Here is a 12,685-nt window from a genome sequence, read left to right on the forward strand (position 1 = left end):
AGGAGAACAGAACTATCACTGGCAGTGGTCACATGACAGGAGGGGGAATAAGAAGGGTGTGGTGTCTTCCCATTGGCTGCAGGTGAATGATGGCAACTTCAGCTGGAAGACACACGCCACCTACAGTCAGCGAGGGGTACTGCATGTTCCAGGGAAACCCAGCCTAGTGGATGAGCGGAGCCTGTGCTCAACAGAGCCACGGGCACCAACTCCTCTCCCATCACCAACACTATCCATGGCGGGAACATAGCGTTGCCTGGTGATCGGAGCAGAAGTCGCAGGAGCGGACTCCGGCGGGGACATGACACTTCCTAACCCCAAAAAATTTTGTTTAAAAAATTGTGATGATGTAAAGTAGACATGTGGGAAATGTAATTTATTAACTATTTTGTGTGATATACAGTGCCTTGCGAACGTATTCGGCCCTTTTGAATTTTTCAACCTTTTCCCACATTTCAGGTTTCAAACATAAAGATAAAAATGTTAATGTTATGGTGAAGAATCAACAACAAGTGGGACACAATTGTGAAGTTGAATAACATTTATTGCTTATTTTAAGCTTTTATAAAAAAAAATAATAAACTGAAATATTATTCGTCCCCTTTAAGTTAATACTTTGTAGCGCCACCTTTTGCTGCGATTACAGCTGCAAGTCGCTTGGGGTATGTGTCTATCAGTTTTGCACATCAAGAGACTGAAATTCTTACCCATTTTTCCTTTGCAAACAGCTGGAGCTCAGTGAGGTTGGATGGAGAGTGTTTGTTATCAGCATTTTTCAGCTCTTTCCACAGATTCTCGATTGGATTCAGGTCTGGACTGTGACTTGGCCATTCTAACACCTGTATACGTTTATTTGTGAACGACTCCATTGTAGAATTTGCTTTATGTTATGGATCATTGTCTTGTTGAAAGACAAATCTCAGTTCCAGTCTCAGGTCGTTTACAGACTCCAACAGGTTTTCTTCAAGAATGGTCCTGTATTTGGCTCCATCCATCTTCCCATCAATTTTAACCATCTTCCCTGTCCCCGCTGAAGAAACGCAGGCCCAAACCATGATGCTGCCACCACCATGAAAGGGCTCAGAGAGTCTATGGGGGTGCACGGTAAAAGATTATATGTACGTGTATATACCTGTAGTCAGACATGTAAGTAATCATGCACCCCTCATAGAAACATCAATAATAAGCAAGGTGAAGCCCAATCTCAGCAAACTCAACTCTGCTTAGTGGCTTTAAATCTTCATAGACACACTAAGTAGTGAAAATTGCCAATGGCAGAAGAAGTGTGCAGGAGAGTAGTAGGCACCTTGCACTTAAATTCAAAAGAGCTTCTGCATTACCTGATGGTATATGAGGCTGGTTCTGGAGGCAAGGGTAAACCTCCTTAAGGTCTTAACCTCTTTTAACCTAAACCCCCATAGACTCTCTGAGCCCTTGCACACACCTATAACATGGGTTATTATTACATCCTGACACTGGTGTATGTATAATTTATGTGATTTGTATACATACATTATATGTATATATATATATATATATATATATATATATATATATATATATATATATATATATACATATAATCTTTGGCTGGTTCTGTTAGGCATTTTCTTTACCCCCTAACCATTCTATAAAGGAATACTTTCTCCTTTCCCCACCATTGGCGACCTATTCCATGTTTTGTATGTCCTTTTGTACTGTTTTGTAATTGTCCTTTTTAATCATTACCAATAAAAAATAATATTTTTGAATCATATTTGTGCCTCATATCTTTTCCTCCCTTTTTTGATATGCCTTCCGGAGTTGGCACTACCCCCGAGGGATACTATCACGTTATTTCCTCGGTGTATTAATCATGGCCAAATTCATGTATTTAATCTCCTTAATTATCCTGTTTCTATCATCTTGTAAGGGGACAATACCATCTGTTGCTTCCTTTTTGGCACTGACGTATGTATAAGAAAATTTGGGCATTTATTTTGGTAGATAACTTTGCTCGCTTGATTTCTTTTTTACATTCTTATTGAGATCTTTATACTCCTGAAATGCTATTGCCATATTCTTGGCCTTTAACATTTTGAATGCCCTTTGTTTTTGTCTTATTAATCTTTTTACTGTCTTACTTATCCATAGTGCTTTCTTTTGATTCTTGAACATTTTATTACCAGAGGGCATAAGTTTTCTACAGGATTCTAGTAATACTGTATATCCTTAAACATACCCCATTTATGTTGGATTTCCCCTGTCAACAGTGTATCTAGGGGGTTTAGGTGGGGTATCTGCCCCGGGCACAGCCGGCAGGGAGCACTCCCAGGCCACCTGATGCAGCGGTCCAAGGTGTTTCTCCAGTAGCTGCAATTTGTCTCCCCTCTGTAGTGTGAGTCTGCAGTTTTCGGAGCCGGCTGTTAAGCTGACAGGTAGAGAAAGTGCAGCACACCCGCTCCCAGTGATCAATTTTACTCACACCTTTCAAAATGCAAAAACCTCGAACTTTAGGAAAGCTAATTTCAACAAATTAAGGCAAGAGCTTAATCATGTAGAATGTGACCATGTCAATGTAACTGGTGACAGAGGTGTATCTAGGTTTTCCGGCACACAGGGCAAAAATCAGTTTGCCCCCCCCCCCAAGCAGTTTGAATAGATACCATGTGACCAATTGCTCATATCTATTAGCACACTTAAGCGGGCTTTACACGCTGCGATATCGTTATCGATATCGCTAGCGAGCGTACCCACCCCTGTCGGTTGCGCATCACGGGCAAATCGCTGCCCGTGGCGCACAACATCACTTACACCCGTCACACGGACTTACCTTCCCTGCGACGTCACTGTGGCCGGCGATCCGCCTCCTTTCTAAGTTCTCTAGGTGCGTCACAGCGATGTCACACGGCAGCCGTCCAATAGCAGAGGAGGGGTGGAGATGAGCGGCCGATACATGGCACCCACCTCCTTCCTTCCTCATTGCCGATGGACGCAGGTAAGGAAATGTTCATCGCTCCTGCGGTGTCACACATAGTGATGTGTGATGCCGCAGGAACGACGAACAACCTGCGGCAAGCCCCACCAACGATATTTTGAAAAAGAGCGACGTATCAACGATCAACGATTTTTGACGTTTTTGCGATCGTTGATCGTCGCTCCTTGGTGTCACACACTGCGATGATGCTAATGACACCGGATCTGCGTCACTAACGACGTGACCCCGACGATATATCGTTAGTGATGTCACAGCGTGTAAAGCACCCTTTAGTCTCGTGCCGAGAAGCTGCTTATCCTAATTCTCTCAATGTTCATTGAAAAATGAGATAAGCAGGAAGAAAAGTCAGTTTTCACATTACATTAAGTATGAAAAATGCTTATGAGTATAGTGGCCATGTGATGACTGCTGAAACCAGCAAGCAGGGCTGAATTCTGACAGTGAGAATATTACACGCTGTTAGGATTGGCAAGCTTCATTGCTTAAATTCATAATTAAAGGGCTTGTCCAGGTTTGAGGTGAAAGTCTGCAGTCACTCTAGGTGATTGCAGGCTTCTGAATTCTCACAACGCATGCTCTGCACACTTTTAGGATTCTCCCTTGCCAGTGGCAACAGTGGACAGTCTTGTGAGCCCAATTATATGATTACTAGAGTTGAGCGATGTTCGAGTCAAACGGTTCACCAATTTCATGTTCGAGTGATTTGGGAGGATGTTCGAGTCGTTCGACAAATTCGAACGATTTGCTTAAAGTTCAGCAGTTCGAGTTACGTTCGAGAATGGTTCAATCACCAAAAGCGTGGCTTTTCACAGTAAGTATGTGCGCATGTTGCGTATCTGCATGCGTCCTGCGTCCCCAGCACAATCCCTCTCTCTTTCCTACTCACCGATCACGGCCGCCTCGCTGCACGGCTGTCACAAATCTCTGGCGGCTTTTCCTCTTTTGAAAATGGCTGCCGCTTCATTATTCAATCAGGTATTCTGTGCCTTCCCAGCCCACCGGCGCCCATGATTGGTTGCAGTCAGACACGCCCCCACGATGAGTGACAGCTGTCTCACTGCAACCAATCACAGATGCTGGTGGGCGGGTCTATATCGTGCAGTAAAATAAATAAATAATGAAAAAAAAAAAAAAATGCGGTTCCCCCAATTTTGATACCAGCCAGGATAAAGCCACATGGCTGGAGGCTGGTATTGTCAGGATGGGGAGCGCCACGTTATGGGGAGCCCACCACCCTAACAATATCAGGAGACAGCCACCCGGGATTGCCGCATCCATTAGATGTGACAGTCCTGGGACTCTACCCAGCTCATCCCGAATTGCCCTGGTGCGGTGGCAATCGGGGTACTAACGGGGTTAATCATGGCAGGCGTCTCCCCGACATACCTTCCATGATTAACCTGTAAGTGAAAGTAAATAAACACACACAACGAAAAATCCTTTATTTGGAATAAGACAAAAAAAAACTCATTTACCTCTTTATTAATACCCAAACAACAATCCAGGTCCGAAGAAATCCACATGACGCTTTCAGCTCTGCTACATGAAGATGACAGGGATCCCCGTAGAAGACGAGTGCACTGTGTCCTCTCCACGCAGCACCTGAAGTGAGCCGCGCTGTCACCGGAGACTTCACTCTGCAATGCAGAGGTCAAGATGACCAAATCTTCCTATGTTTTTCATTAGAGGCAGTGGCTCCATGGTTAGATCTACTGCCTAGGAAGCATTAGTTCACGAGTTCAAGTCCCGGCCGCCCCGGTAAAGAATTTAATTTATTTTTAAATTATAATTATTATTTATTTATAATTTTAATTTAATTTAATTATACACTGAGGGGAGGAGCCGGACATCAGCTGAGAGCCGCGGGACACACCTTTAAAATCGGAGCAGTTCACGGAATGAGGCTGCATTGCTCTCTCTTCTCTCTTTCTTGTTCTCACTCTCTCTTGTTCTCTCTCTCTTGTTCTCTCTCTCTCTCTTGTTCTCTCTCTCTCTTGTTCTCTCTCTCTTTCTCTCTCTCTCTTTCTCCCTTTCTCTCTTTCTCCCTCTCTCTCCTCTCTATCTTCTCTCTCTCTTTTCTCTCTCTTTCTTCTCTCTCTTCTCTCCTCTTCTCTCTCTTCTCTTTCCTCTCTCTCTCTTCTCTCTCTCTTCTCTCCTCTTCTTTCCTCTCCTCTCTCTCTCCCTCCTCTCTCTTCTTCTCTCTCTCCACTTCTCTCTCTCCTCTTCTCTCGTCTCTCTCTCCTCTCTCTCTTCTCTCTCTCTTCTCTTTTCTCTCTCTTCTCTCTCTTTTCTCTCTCCCTCTCTCTCTTCTCTTTTCTCTCTCTTTTCTCTCTCTCTCTCCTCTTTTCTCTCTCTCTTTTCTCTCTCTCTTTTCTCTCACTCAGACCTGGCGATGATCAGCTGATGCGGTCACCTGACGGAATCAGCTGACACTAAAAGTCGAGCGGTGAGGCCGGCTTTTTACCGCCCGGCCAACTAAACTATCAGCTGCTGCTGTCGGACAGGAGTATGCACAGAAGTGTGTAGTTGTGTTTTTTTTTGCACTGATGCATCAGCTGATTGTATAAAAGCTATTTATACAATCAGCTGCTGTGTCATGTGATTCAGGCCCTTGAACCTGACACATCATCTGATTGCTTTGCCTTCCAGCAAACTGATCAGATGATATTGGATCCGGATTGGACGGCGCGGGACCCTTGACCCAGGATTACTGTGGAGGGGGTTCTTTATTTCAATAAAGATGAAGTCACTAATTATGTTGGGTTTTATTTCTAATAAAAATATTTTTCTGCGTGTTGTGTTTTTTTTCTGTACTAGAAATTCATGGTGGCCATGTCTAATATTGGCGTGACACCATGAATTTCGGGCTTCGGGCCAGCTGATAATATACAGCTAGCCCTAACCCCATTATTACTCAGCGAGCCACCCATCACCAGGGCAGCTGGAAGAGTTGGATACAGCCCCAGAAGATGGCGCTTCTATGAAAGCGCCATTTTCTGGTGCGGCTGCAGACTGCAATTCGCAGCAGGGGTGCCCAGAAAGCTTGGGGCACCCTGCGCTGAGGATTCCAATCCCCAGCTGCCTAGTTGTACCTGACTGGACACAAAAATTGGGCGAAGCCCACGCCATTTGTTTTTTAAATTATTTCATGAAATTCATGAAATAATTGAAAAAAAAAGGGCTTCCCTATATTTTTGGTTTCCAGCCGGGTACAAATAGGCAGCTGGGGGTTGGGGGCAGCCTGTAGCTGCCTGCTGTACCTGGCTAGCATACAAAAACATGGCGAAGCCCACGTAATTTTTTTTGGGGGGCAAAAAACTCCTGCATACAGTCCTGGATGGAGTATGCTGAGCCTTGTAGTTCTGCAGCTGCTGTCTGTCTGTATGGAGGAGAGCAGACAATAGCTGCAGAACTACAAGGCTCAGCATGCTCCACTCACTAGTGTATGCAGGAGAGCAGCCAGCAGCTGCAGAACTACGAGGTTCAGCATACTCCATCTAGGACTGTATGCAGGAGTTTTTTGCCCCCGTCCCCAAAAAATGACGTGGGCTTCACCACATTTTTGTATGCTAGTCAGGTACAGCAGGCAGGTACGGCTGCCCCCAACCCCCAGCTGCCTATTTGTACTCGGCTGGGAACTAAAAAAAATAGGGAAGCCCTTTTTTTAATTATTTCATGAATTTCAGGAAATAATTTAAAAAAAATCGACATGGGCTTTGCCCCATTTTTGTGTTTTGGGCTTTCTGGGCCCCTCTGCTGCGAATTGCAGTCCGCAGCGGCCCCAGAAAATGGCGCTTTCATAGAAGCGCCATCATCTGGCGCTGTATCCAACTCTTCCTGCAGCCCTGAAGCCGGGTGGCTTACTGGGTAATAATGGGTTAATACTAGCTTTGTTTTACTAGCTAGTATTAAGCCAGAGATTCTTAATGTCAGGCAAGTTTGACCCGGCCATTAAGAATCTCCAATAAAGGGTTAAAAAAAGACAACACACAGAGAAAAAATACTTTAATAGAAATAAATACACAGACACATTAGAGACTCCATGTTTATTACTCCCTCTCACCACTCCACGATCCTGGTCTTCTGTCTTCTTTCTCCTTCAACCCATGCAGCTCTGCTACATCAGACAGCACTGCATGGGAGGAAGACACTGCTGTTCCCCGTGCAGTCTACTCACTCAGTGAGAGTGAGCAGAGGCTGCAGGCTGTAAGCGGTGACGTCACCGCTGCCACCGTTGCTAATGTAATCAAACAGCAGTTACTATAGCAACGGTGCTCCGATTACGTGATTCACGGTGCCGCAATTCACCGGCTGTGACAGCCAGTCCTTGCATGTGTGCTGACTCTGTAAAGAGTGCCCACATGCAGGAACAGGGAAGCCGACCATGTGCCAGAGCATCTCGCCGGTACACGGAGATGCACAAACGAGCACCGCATACCGGACAGATGCACTGACATGACGTCTAGCCATGTGACCAGTCTGTAGCCAATGAGATAATACACACGTGACTGGTCACATGCTATTTTGACGTCATGGAAGGTCCTATCATCAGTGCTGGTTACCGGGAGGATGCAGCGATGATCGGAAGGAAAAGCGGCGGGAGACAGAGTGCAGGACGCGTCGCGGGGACCTGTAAGTGTAATGGCAATGTTTATTAACTGTATGTGTATATGTATAATGTGTTTTTATGTGTTTGTGTTTGCCTGCCATTGTTTTCAATGGGGTTCGAATTGGTTCGTCGAACGTTCGACGAACCGAACTCGAACTCTAGGGGGGTGGCTCATCTCTAATGATTACTATACATCTGGACACATTCCGACCAGATGTTTCTGACCTCACTCAATTCATTTTCATAGATCGAGGTTACGCATGTCTAGTCAGCATGTGACCACATGTATGTAAGTCATATTCTTGTGGTTCCATGACCTCCCACTCTCACCGCTGGCACTGTAGCATCCTGATAGATGTTGCTAAGAAAAATAATGACATAGTAACCCCGCCACCTTTCTTGTTTCTCCTGTCATTTCTGATTGCGGTGTAACGCTCTGTTTGTTACTCAATCATGGCTGACATCCAGCCAGGTTTCCGTAATGCCCACCACATCGTAATCTGTGGCAGACATAAGAGTCTCTAATTCATTTTGTTTGCAAGACGTCTTGCATTGCCAGCAGACATTTAATACTATTAACATTTATTACTCCTACTCACCCCCTACTTTCCTTGCATGTCCCAGCTCCCTCTAAATCCTCTTTGACCCCTACTGTCCCACACTCTGTCTACTCTAACAATTCCCTTATTTGCACAACTAGCCTCCCTTCTCTCAGATCCTAGTTTAAAACCTCCTCCATCCGTCTGACCATTTTCTCCTCCAGCACAGCTGCCCCCTCCCCATTAAGGTGCAGCCCACCCCTTCCATAGAAACTTGGCCCAGTTCTCCAAGAACCCAAACCCTTCCTTCCTGCACGAATATCTAAGCCCCTTATTTATCTTCCTAAGCTTCCACTATCTTCCTAGTGATGCTCGTGGCATCGGCAGTATTTCTGAAAACACCACCTTGGAGGTCCTGGACTTCAGCTTCTCTCCTAGTTCCCTGTAATCATTTTTAGGACCTTCCACCTCCCTGTAACTTTGTCATTAGTACCAATGTGCACCAAGACCGCTAGGTTTTCCCCAACCCCATCCAGAAATCTGTCTATCCGATCCGCAATATGCCGAACCCCAGCACGCGACAGACAACACACTGTTTGGCATTGTACTATACTTTTTCATGCTGCTGGAAGGTCTTATTTTTTCCATATGGTGTTCTTAGATTGGTGCTGCTGTGGGTAATATGGCTGCTGTACCAGCAGTATTTCTTTGCTGTTGAAGCCTAAGTATAAAATTTAAGAAGGCCTGTTCTACTTTTTTGTACAGTAAATGGCAAATGATGTACTCTGGACAAATATCATTATGATCTGCTAGCAACAATAAAGATTTACCATTGTAGATTAAGAAAAAAATGAATAGTAAAGATTTGTTTCATGGTTTATTGCTGAACTCAGTTAATCATGCCACCATATAAAAAAAAGGATCAAAGGCATGATATCAGTCAGGCTGCAAATAGTTACTTTAAAGGGACCTGCTTGTTCTGCTTGGTGCCGATCTCTGCCGCCACATCGGTGTCATTGACTGCTCTTGCTGACGATTCAAATGACTAATTTGACCTTACGCAAACAGAGCAGCTCTTCCGGTCTGCTTTGTCGATGCAGCTTTAGTGCTGGTTTCATGCTGACCGGCTGTCAATTAGCATGATATCAGCAGTCATGTCCCATCAACAGAACAGAGCGGAAGTGAAACTTTTGCCCTGTCAATGGATGTGACATCACTGGAAGCCACAGGCGTACTCTTTGACAGCTCTGTGCCGAAAGAGATTTGCACCAGGCAGAACAGGTAGGTAGTTAGCAACTACCTACCTGTAAGTTCTTATCCCCACAAATAAAACCAATCAAGGTCCCGGATAAGCCCTTTAAGGGTATGTCCGTACATGGCTTTAAATTTAATTGCGGATTCTGTTGTGGCTTTTGTTGTGGTCCTGCAAAATGTATTACATGTAGATTTGATGCACATTTACTCAATATATGGAAAGGATAAAATACAGTGAAAATACATAGAATCTTCAGCACAGGTCTATTTTCACATGGAAATCATCTGCAGTTTGTGAATAAACTTTTGTTGTGTTTGGAGCAAAGATAGATACATCTGTGTTTCCTAAAATTTGTACTCCCTGTGGTTTTGGTTAATAGAAGGGATATTTAAATGGTCACAGGGTGCCTGATTATTGAATTGTAAGGGGACTAAGATTTTCTAATGGCTATCCTGCGGGCCAAAGACAAAACAATATTTTGGTGTTGTTTGAAGTAGCACAATGTGTTAGCAGTTATATTATGCAGCGTAAAATAGATTTCGAGCAAAGGAAACCCGACCCATGTACATTGCTTCACTAGTGTTAAAACAAATCAGAAAACACAGACCCAAAAACAGAAAAAAACTCCGAAAAAAGCTGAAAAAACCTAGCAAATACAAAATGGATACAGCCGCACACTAAATGCCATCAACTCAGCTGGCACCTATACACACTTGTAGGATGTCACACTTTCTGACTGAGCACTCCGCCCTATAAACCAGGCTGTATTCACAATCCTTATACCAGGAGTCCTAGCTGCCCAGACATGGAGGTTAGTCCAGATAGTGGGATTTCAAGTTAGATTTTTAGTCTAGCTGCCCAGACAAGGATGTTTTTAACCTAGATAGTGGCATTTTAGTTAGGGACCCGGAATATTGAGATTTACCTTGCCGTTTGGTTTCCGGGCTTACATGCATTGGCCAATTCATAAACTAAAAATCTCATTTTTTCATATAGCAGTAATGCAGTACCAGAGTTCCCTTATACATTGATGGCGTTTAGTGTGCGGCTGTATCCATTTTGTATTTGCTAGGTTTTTTCAGCTGGCACCTATACACACTTGTAGGATGTGCAGGTCAGTCTTTTGAAATATTTGCAGTGAGTTTTTTTTCTGACTGAGCTCTCCGCCCTATAAACCAGGCTGTGTTCACAATCCTTATACCAGGAGTCCTAGCTGCCCAGACATGGAGGTTAGTCCAGATAGTGGCATTTCAAGTTAGATTTTTAGTCTAGCTGCCCAGACAAGGATGTTTTTAACCTAGATAGTGGCATTTTAGCTAGGGACCCGGAATATTGAGATTTACCTTGCCGTTTGGTTTCCGGGCTTACATGCATTGGCCGATTCATAAACTAAAAATCTCATTTTTTCATATAGCAGTAATGCAGTACCAGAGTTCCCTTATACATTGATGGCATTTAGTGTGCGGCTGTATCCATTTTGTATAAACGTGCTACCATGGCTTGCAGCGTCTCCAGACTTCTCTTCCATCAATTACATTTGGGACATCATTGGTCGGCAATTGCAAAGGGAGCTGCAAGCAGTGGATTATGATAATGTGCCCAAGCACACTCAGCTTGGTATCATACCAAGGCATGTACACTGATGAGCAAAAGGGTAACAATGTTTTGAACTTTTGACTTTCACGCTTTATATCTCACCGTCCACTGCAGGTTCAAATGTGAGGCTACCTTGATTTTATAGACAATCTCATAAATATTCTTGACTTGCAACTATTTAGCATATGATTAGTTATGCAGATTCTTGTCATGTCACTGCATCTTTTCTCTCTCTCCAGGCTCTGGGTGTAGCAGTGCTGGAATCATCGTGGGACTTTGTATGGATTACATCAGATATGCAAGGGTATTTATGGTGTTAATAAAGGGGTGAAAGAGGGTGTGTTTAATTTTGTCTTCACTTACAGGATTACTAATACGGGGTCTCATAGATGCCTCGCATTACTTATCTAGGGCATGATGGCAGCTAACAAATTGCAGCTGTCATTAACCCCTTATATTACTCCGATTGCCACCGCACCAGGGCAGTCGGTATGAGCAGAGTAAAGCCCGGAATTGTCGCATGTAATGTACGCAACAATTCTGGGCAGCTGCAAGCTGCTAGTTTTAGGCTGGGGGGGGCAATAACCATGGCTCCTTCCATTCTGATATTACCAGCCCTCACCTGTCTGTTCTACCGTGGCTGGATATCAAAAATGGAGGGGACTATACATCTTTTTTTTTTTACCCCCTCTATTTTCATTTCCAGCCACAGTAAAGCTCACAGATGGGGGCTGCAGCCTGCCACTGTTGTTTTACCCGTGCTGGCTATCAAAATATGGCGTGAGTCTACATAATTTTTTATTTATGTTTATACTACCATACAACAAACTGACAGCAAACAATCACAGACGCAGACACAGGGTGGGGGGGCATCCATAGCAGTCTGCAACCAATCACAGACACTGTCACAGAGTGTGGGCGGATGAAGCAGTGAATATTCATAAACCTTAATTAGCAGGCCGGGAAGATAGACTGATTGCAGCATGATACTCCGGGAAACACGATAGGTATAACTATCCTGCTCTTACTACCATTTAACTTCCATTTACAACCCCTAGCGCTTATGTGTCGCCCGGGGACCAGGGGGGTACTCAGATCCGGGCCACGAGGTCACTTCTGTGGGTATCACGGTGGCGTGACCCGGTCTGTGATCCCAGGCTCCACAGTAAAAGGGGGTTTGTTAAGGGAGATTGTCCGTGACGCCACCCACGGTTGTGGTGATTGTGGACACCACCGCTGCTCTTTATGGGGATCCCGGGAGCGGTGACAGGGAGCAGCTTGGTTGTTATTTCTCCCCTCCGTGGGCAGGGGGGTTGGTTGTCCCGGGGCCCGGTAATGGGGTAAGCAGGGCGCAGTGCTGTAGTGCGGTGCCCGAGGGCACGGGCGTACTCACAAGTATTTCACACAGAGTCACTGGTAAACTAGGAATTGCCGATGTCCGCAGCCTTCGGTACGGGGGTGTTAGTGTCCCACACACGGTGCAGCAGCTCCTGTTCTTTCCCTGCAGCCAGGTGCCTTTCTCTCCACTCTCTTCCTCTTTCTCCTCAGCCGGGAATGGGGAATCCACTCCCCTGCAGTGATCCGGGTCACCCTAGGTACTGTCGGGCCACTACCCTGCTCCGGCAACCTCTGGCTCCTTCCTCACTGCAGCCTGTCCCAGCCCTTTCGGAGCACGCTTCACTATCAGCCTGGGAGCTACAACTCCAGAC

This window comes from Anomaloglossus baeobatrachus, chromosome 8 (genome assembly GCF_048569485.1).
Source record: "Anomaloglossus baeobatrachus isolate aAnoBae1 chromosome 8, aAnoBae1.hap1, whole genome shotgun sequence".
NCBI lineage: Eukaryota > Metazoa > Chordata > Amphibia > Anura > Aromobatidae > Anomaloglossus > Anomaloglossus baeobatrachus.